This window comes from Eucyclogobius newberryi, unplaced genomic scaffold (assembly GCF_026437365.1).
Source record: "Eucyclogobius newberryi isolate DKJ021-1_F unplaced genomic scaffold, fEucNew1.0.hap1 SCAF_19, whole genome shotgun sequence".
Classification (NCBI taxonomy): domain Eukaryota; kingdom Metazoa; phylum Chordata; class Actinopteri; order Gobiiformes; family Gobiidae; genus Eucyclogobius; species Eucyclogobius newberryi.
Window position 1 is genome coordinate 16,486,830 of NW_027315823.1, and position 8,874 is coordinate 16,495,703.

Sequence of the window (8,874 nt, forward strand, 5' to 3'; positions counted from 1 at the left end):
CTCTCTCCCCCTGCTTCTTGCCTTGAATCTCCTACTTCTTGCCTTGACTCTCTTCTCCTGCTTCTTGCCTTGACTCTCTCTCTCCTGCTTCTTGCCTTGACTCTCTCTCCTCCTCCTGCTTCTTGCCTTGTCGTCTCCTCCGTCTTCTTTCCTTGACTCTCCTCCTCCTGCTTCTTGCCTTGTCTCCTCCTCCGTCTTCTTGCCTTGACTCTCTCCTCCTGCTTCTTCCCTTGACTCTCTCTCCTCCTGCTTCTTGCCTTGAATCTCCTCCTCCTACTTCTTGCCTTGACTCCCTCCTCCTGCTTCTTGTCTTGTCTCCTCCTCCGTCTTCTTGTCTTGTCTCCTCCTCCGTCTTCTTGCCTTGACTCTCTCCTCCTGCTTCTTCCATTGACTCTCTCTCCTCCTGCTTCTTGCCTTGAATCTCCTCCTCCTACTTCTTGCCTTGACTCCCTCCTCCTGCTTCTTGCCTTGACTCTCTCTCCTCCTGCTTCTTGTCTTGTCTCCTCCTCCGTCTTCTTGCCTTGACTCCCTCCTCCTGCTTCTTGCCTTGACTCTCTCTCTCCTGCTTCTTACATTGACTCTCTCATCCTGCTTCTTGCCTTGACTCTCCTCCTGCTTTTTGCCATGACTCTCTCTCCTCCTGCTTCTTGTCTTGACTCTCTCCACCTGCTTCTTGCATTGACTCTCTCTCTCCTGCTTCTTGCCTTGACTCTCTCTCCTCCTCCTGCTGCTTGCCTTGTCTCCACCTAATTCTTCTTGCCTTGACTCTCTCCTCCTGCTTCTTGCCTTGACTCTATCTCTCCTGTTTCTTGCATTGACTCTCTCCTCCTGCTTCTTGTCTTGACTCTCTCCCCCTGCTTCTTGTCTTGACTCTATCTCTCCTGTTTCTTGCATTGACTCTCTCCTCCTGCTTCTTGTCTTGACTCTCTCCCCCTGCTTCTTGTCTTGACTCTATCTCTCCTGCTTCTTGCCTTGACTCTTTCTCCTCCTGTTTCTTGCCTTGACTCTCTCTCCTCCTGCTTCTTGCCTTGACTCTCTCTCCTCCTGCTTCTTGTCTTGACTCTATCTCTCCTGCTTCTTGCCTTGACTCTTTCTCCTCCTGTTTCTTGCCTTGACTCTCTCTCCTCCTGCTTCTTGCCTTGACTCTTTCTCCTCCTGTTTCTTGCCTTGACTCTCTCTCTCCTGCTTCTTACATTGACTCTCTCCTCCTGCTTCTTGCCTTGACTCTCCTCCTGCTTTTTGCCATGACTCTCTCTCCTCCTGCTTCTTGCCTTGACTCTCTCCTCCTGCTTCTTGCATTGACTCTCTCTCTCCTGCTTCTTGCCTTGACTCTCTCTCCTCCTCCTGCTGCTTGCCTTGTCTCCACCTCCGTCTTCTTGCCTTGACTCTCTCCTCCTGCTTCTTGCATTGACTCTCTCTCTCCTGTTTCTTGCCTTGACTCTATCTCTCCTGCTTCTTGCCTTGACTCTCTCCTCCTGCTTCTTGTCTTGACTCTATCTCTCCTGTTTCTTGCATTGACTCTCTCCTCCTGCTTCTTGTCTTGACTCTCTCTCCCCCTGCTTCTTGTCTTGACTCTATCTCTCCTGCTTCTTGCCTTGACTCTTTCTCCTCCTGTTTCTTGCCTTGACTCTCTCTCCTCCTGCTTCTTGTCTTGACTCTATCTCTCCTGCTTCTTGCCTTGACTCTTTCTCCTCCTGTTTCTTGCCTTGACTCTCTCTCCTCCTGCTTCTTGCCTTGACTCTCTCTCCTCCTGCTTCTTGTCTTGACTCTATCGCTCCTGCTTCTTGCCTTGACTCTTTCTCCTCCTGTTTCTTGCCTTGACTCTCTCTCCTCCTGCTTCTTGCCTTGACTCTTTCTCCTCCTGTTTCTTGCCTTGACTCTCTCTCCTCCTGCTTCTCCTTTCGTCTCGCTGCTCGTCCTGTGTTGAGCCCACAGCAGTGTTCTTGCTGAAACTCATGGAAAAGCGGCCAAAATAATAACATGCTGATTTTAGCTCCACTCTCACTGTAGCTCCACTCTCACTGTAGCTCCACTCTCACTGTAGCTCTACTCTCACTGTAGCTCTACTCTCAATGTAGCTCCACTCTCATTGTAGCTCTACTCTCACTGTAGCTCCACTCTCACTGTAGCTCCACTCTCACTGTAGCTCCACTCTCACTGTAGATCCACTCGTGCTGCTGTAGAGCTCTCACTATAGCTCCACTCTCACTGTAGCTCCACTCGTGCTGCTGTAGAGCTCTCACTGTAGCTCCACTCTCACTATAGCTCCACTCTCACTGTAGCTCCACTCTCACTGTAGCTCCATTCGTGCTGCTGTAGAGCTCTCACTATAGCTCCACTCTCACTGTAGCTCCACTCTCACTGTAGCTCCACTCTCACTGTAGCTCCACTCGTGCTGCTGTAGAGCTCTCACTGTAGCTCCACTCTCACTGTGGCTCCACTCTCACTGTAGCTCCACTCTCACTGTAGCTCTACTCTCACTGTAGCTCCACTCTCACTGTAGCTCTACTCTCACTGTAGCTCTACTCTCACTGTAGCTCCACTCTCACTGTAGCTCTACTCTCACTCTAGCTCCACTCTCACTGTAGCTCTACTCTCACTGTAGCCCCACTCTCACTGTAGCTCCACTCTCACTGTAGCTCCACTCGTGCTGCTGTAGAGCTCTCACTGTAGCTCCACTCTCACTGTAGCTCCACTCTCACTGTAGATCCACTTGTGCTGCTGTAGAGCTCTCACTATAGCTCCACTCTCACTGTAGCTCCACTCGTGCTGCTGTAGAGCTCTCACTGTAGCTCCACTCTCACTATAGCTCCACTCTCACTGTAGCTCCACTCTCACTGTAGCTCCATTCGTGCTGCTGTAGGGCTCTCACTATAGCTCCACTCTCACTGTAGCTCCACTCTCACTGTAGCTCCATTCGTGCTGTTGTAGAGCTCTCACTGTAGCTCCACTCTCACTGTAGCTCCACTCTCACTGTAGCTCCATTCGTGCTGCTGTAGAGCTCTCACTATAGCTCCACTCTCACTGTAGCTCCACTCGTGCTGCTGTAGAGCTCTCACTGTAGCTCCACTCTCACTGTGGCTCCACTCTCACTGTAGCTCCACTCTCACTGTAGCTCCACTCTCACTGTAGATCCACTCGTGCTGCTGTAGAGCTCTCACTATAGCTCCACTCTCACTGTAGCTCCACTCGTGCTGCTGTAGAGCTCTCACTGTAGCTCCACTCTCACTGTGGCTCCACTCTCACTGTGGCTCCACTCTCACTGTAGCTCCACTCTCACTGTAGATCCACTCTCACTGTAGCTCCAGTCTTGCTGCTGTAGAGCTCTCACTGTAGCTCCACTCTCACTGTAGCTCCACTCTCACCGTAGCTCCACTCTCACTGTAGCTCCACTCTCACTGTAGCTCCACTCTCACTGTAGCTCCACTCGTGCTGCTGTAGAGCTCTCACTGTAGCTCCACTCTCACTGTGGCTCCACTCTCACTGTAGCTCCACTCTCACTGTAGCTCTCCACTCTCACTGTAGCTCCACTCTCACTGTAGATCCACTCGTGCTGCTGTAGAGCTCTCACTATAGCTCCACTCTCACTGTAGCTCCACTCGTGCTGCTGTAGAGCTCTCACTGTAGCTCCACTCTCACTGTAGCTCCACTCTCACTGTGGCTCCACTCTCACTGTAGCTCCACTCTCACTGTAGCTCCACTCTCACTGTAGCTCCACTCGTGCTGCTGTAGAGCTCTCACTGTAGCTCCACTCTCACTGTGGCTCCACTCTCACTGTAGCTCCACTCGTGCTGTTGTAGAGCTCTCACTATAGCTCCACTCTCACTGTAGCTCCACTCGTGCTGTTGTAGAGCTCTCACTATAGCTCCACTCTCACTGTAGCTCCACTCTCACTGTAGCTCCACTCGTGCTGCTGTAGAGCTCTCACTGTAGCTCCACTCTCACTGTAGATCCACTCTCACCGTAGCTCCACTCTCACTGTAGCTCCACTCGTGCTGCTGTAGAGCTCTCACTGTAGCTCCACTCTCACTGTAGCTCCACTCTCACTGTAGATCCACTCGTGCTGCTGTAGAGCTCTCACTATAGCTCCACTCTCACTGTAGCTCCACTCGTGCTGCTGTAGAGCTCTCACTGTAGCTCCACTCTCACTGTAGATCCACTCGTGCTGCTGTAGAGCTCTCACTATAGCTCCACTCTCACTATAGCTCCACTCTCACTGTAGCTCCACTCTCACTGTAGCTCCATTCGTGCTGCTGTAGAGCTCTCACTATAGCTCCACTCTCACTGTAGCTCCACTCGTGCTGTTGTAGAGCTCTCACTATAGCTCCACTCTCACTGTAGCTCCACTCTCACTGTAGCTCCACTCGTGCTGCTGTAGAGCTCTCACTGTAGCTCCACTCTCACCGTAGCTCCACTCTCACTGTAGCTCCACTCGTGCTGCTGTAGAGCTCTCACTGTAGCTCCACTCTCACTGTAGCTCCACTCTCACTGTAGATCCACTCGTGCTGCTGTAGAGCTCTCACTATAGCTCCACTCTCACTGTAGCTCCATTCGTGCTGCTGTAGAGCTCTCACTATAGCTCCACTCTCACTGTAGCTCCACTCGTGCTGCTGTAGAGCTCTCACTGTAGCTCCACTCTCACTGTGGCTCCACTCTCACTGTAGCTCCACTCTCACTGTAGCTCCACTCTCACTGTAGATCCACTCGTGCTGCTGTAGAGCTCTCACTATAGCTCCACTCTCACTGTAGCTCCACTCGTGCTGCTGTAGAGCTCTCACTGTAGCTCCACTCTCACTGTAGCTCCACTCGTGCTGCTGTAGAGCTCTCACTGTAGCTCCACTCTCACTGTAGCTCCACTCTCACCGTAGCTCCACTCTCACTGTAGCTCCACTCGTGCTAGTGTAGAGCTCTCACTGTAGCTCCACTCTCACTGTAGCTCCACTCTCACTGTAGATCCACTCGTGCTGCTGTAGAGCTCTCACTATAGCTCCACTCTCACTGTAGCTCCACTCGTGCTGCTGTAGAGCTCTCACTGTAGCTCCACTCTCACTATAGCTCCACTCTAACTGTAGCTCCACTCTCACTGTAGCTCCATTCGTGCTGCTGTAGAGCTCTCACTATAGCTCCACTCTCACTGTAGCTCCACTCGTGCTGTTGTAGAGCTCTCACTATAGCTCCACTCTCACTGTAGCTCCACTCTCACTGTAGCTCCACTCGTGCTGCTGTAGAGCTCTCACTGTAGCTCCACTCTCACCGTAGCTCCACTCTCACTGTAGCTCCACTCGTGCTGCTGTAGAGCTCTCACTGTAGCTCCACTCTCACTGTAGCTCCACTCTCACTGTAGATCCACTCGTGCTGCTGTAGAGCTCTCACTATAGCTCCACTCTCACTGTAGCTCCACTCGTGCTGCTGTAGAGCTCTCACTGTAGCTCCACTCTCACTATAGCTCCACTCTCACTGTAGCTCCACTCTCTCTGTAGCTCCATTCGTGCTGCTGTAGAGCTCTCACTATAGCTCCACTCTCACTGTAGCTCCACTCTCACTGTAGCTCCACTCTCACTGTAGATCCACTCGTGCTGCTGAAGAGCTCTCACTATAGCTCCACTCTCACTGTAGCTCCACTCGTGCTGCTGTAGAGCTCTCACTGTAGCTCCACTCTCACTGTAGCTCCACTCTCACTGTAGCTCTACTCTCACTGTAGCTCTACTCTCACTGTAGCTCCACTCTCACTGTAGCTCTACTCTCACTGTAGCTCCACTCTCACTGTAGCTCTACTCTCACTGTAGCTCCACTCTCACTGTAGCTCCACTCTCACTGTAGCTCCACTCGTGCTGCTGTAGAGCTCTCACTGTAGCTCCACTCTCACTGTAGCTCCACTCTCACTGTAGATCCACTTGTGCTGCTGTAGAGCTCTCACTATAGCTCCACTCTCACTGTAGCTCCACTCGTGCTGCTGTAGAGCTCTCACTGTAGCTCCACTCTCACTATAGCTCCACTATCACTGTAGCTCCACTCTCACTGTAGCTCCATTCGTGCTGCTGTAGAGCTCTCACTATAGCTCCACTCTCACTGTAGCTCCACTCTCACTGTAGCTCCACTCTCACTGTAGATCCACTCGTGCTGCTGTAGAGCTCTCACTATAGCTCCACTCTCACTGTAGCTCCACTCGTGCTGCTGTAGATCTCTCACTGTAGCTCCACTCTCACTGTGGCTCCACTCTCACTGTAGCTCCACTCTCACTGTAGCTCCACTCTCACTGTAGATCCACTCGTGCTGCTGTAGAGCTCTCACTATAGCTCCACTCTCACTGTGGCTCCACTCTCACTGTGGCTCCACTCTCACTGTAGCTCCACTCTCACTGTAGATCCACTCTCACTGTAGCTCCAGTCTTGCTGCTGTAGAGCTCTCACTGTAGCTCCACTCTCACTGTAGCTCCACTCTCACCGTAGCTCCACTCTCACTGTAGCTCCACTCTCACTGTAGCTCCACTCTCACTGTAGCTCCACTCTCACTGTAGCTCCACTCGTGCTGCTGTAGAGCTCTCACTGTAGCTCCACTCTCACTGTGGCTCCACTCTCACTGTAGCTCCACTCTCACTGTAGCTCTCCACTCTCACTGTAGCTCCACTCTCACTGTAGATCCACTCGTGCTGCTGTAGAGCTCTCACTATAGCTCCACTCTCACTGTAGCTCCACTCGTGCTGCTGTAGAGCTCTCACTGTAGCTCCACTCTCACTGTAGCTCCACTCTCACTGTGGCTCCACTCTCACTGTAGCTCCACTCTCACTGTAGCTCCACTCTCACTGTAGCTCCACTCGTGCTGCTGTAGAGCTCTCACTGTAGCTCCACTCTCACTGTGGCTCCACTCTCACTGTAGCTCCACTCTCACTGTAGCTCCACTCTCACTGTAGCTCCACTCTCACTGTAGATCCACTCGTGCTGCTGTAGAGCTCTCACTATAGCTCCACTCTCACTGTAGCTCCACTCGTGCTGTTGTAGAGCTCTCACTATAGCTCCACTCTCACTGTAGCTCCACTCGTGCTGTTGTAGAGCTCTCACTATAGCTCCACTCTCACTGTAGCTCCACTCTCACTGTAGCTCCACTCGTGCTGCTGTAGAGCTCTCACTATAGCTCCACTCTCACTGTAGCTCCACTCGTGCTGCTGTAGAGCTCTCACTGTAGCTCCACTCTCACTGTAGCTCCACTCTCACTGTAGATCCACTCGTGCTGCTGTAGAGCTCTCACTGTAGCTCCACTCTCACTATAGCTCCACTATCACTGTAGCTCCACTCTCACTGTAGCTCCATTCGTGCTGCTGTAGAGCTCTCACTATAGCTCCACTCTCACTGTAGCTCCACTCTCACTGTAGATCCACTCGTGCTGCTGTAGAGCTCTCACTGTAGCTCCACTCTCACTATAGCTCCACTATCACTGTAGCTCCACTATCACTGTAGCTCCACTCTCACTGTAGCTCCATTCGTGCTGATGTAGAGCTCTCACTATAGCTCCACTCTCACTGTAGCTCCACTCTCACTGTAGCTCCACTCTCACTGTAGATCCACTCGTGCTGCTGTAGAGCTCTCACTATAGCTCCACTCTCACTGTAGCTCCACTCGTGCTGCTGTAGATCTCTCACTGTAGCTCCACTCTCACTATAGCTCCACTCTCACTGTAGCTCCACTCTCACTGTAGCTCCATTCGTGCTGCTGTAGAGCTCTCACTATAGCTCCACTCTCACTGTAGCTCCACTCGTGCTGTTGTAGAGCTCTCTCTATAGCTCCACTCTCACTGTAGCTCCACTCTCACTGTACCTCCACTCGTGCTGCTGTAGAGCTCTCACTGTAGCTCCACTCTCACCGTAGCTCCACTCTCACTGTAGCTCCACTCGTGCTGCTGTAGAGCTCTCACTGTAGCTCCACTCTCACTGTAGCTCCACTCTCACTGTAGATCCACTCGTGCTGCTGTAGAGCTCTCACTATAGCTCCACTCTCACTGTAGCTCCACTCGTGCTGCTGTAGAGCTCTCACTGTAGCTCCACTCTCACTATAGCTCCACTCTCACTGTAGCTCCACTCTCACTGTAGCTCCATTCGTGCTGCTGTAGAGCTCTCACTATAGCTCCACTCTCACTGTAGCTCCACTCTCACTGTAGCTCCACTCTCACTGTAGATCCACTCGTGCTGCTGAAGAGCTCTCACTATAGCTCCACTCTCACTGTAGCTCCACTCGTGCTGCTGTAGAGCTCTCACTGTAGCTCCACTCTCACTGTAGCTCCACTCTCACTGTAGCTCTACTCTCACTGTAGCTCTACTCTCACTGTAGCTCCACTCTCACTGTAGCTCTACTCTCACTGTAGCTCCACTCTCACTGTAGCTCTACTCTCACTGTAGATCCACTCGTGCTGCTGAAGAGCTCTCACTATAGCTCCACTCTCACTGTAGCTCCACTCGTGCTGTTGTAGAGCTCTCACTATAGCTCCACTCTCACTGTAGCTCCACTCGTGCTGTTGTAGAGCTCTCACTATAGCTCCACTCTCACTGTAGCTCCACTCTCACTGTAGCTCCACTCGTGCTGCTGTAGAGCTCTCACTGTAGCTCCACTCTCACTGTAGCTCCACTCTCACCGCAGCTCCACTCTCACTGTAGCTCCACTCGTGCTGCTGTAGAGCTCTCACTGTAGCTCCACTCTCACTGTAGCTCCACTCTCACTGTAGATCCACTCGTGCTGCTGTAGAGCTCTCACTATAGCTCCACTCTCACTGTAGCTCCACTCGTGCTGCTGTAGAGCTCTCACTGTAGCTCCACTCTCACTATAGCTACACTCTCACTGTAGCTCCACTCTCACTGTAGCTCCATTCGTGCTGCTGTAGAGCTCT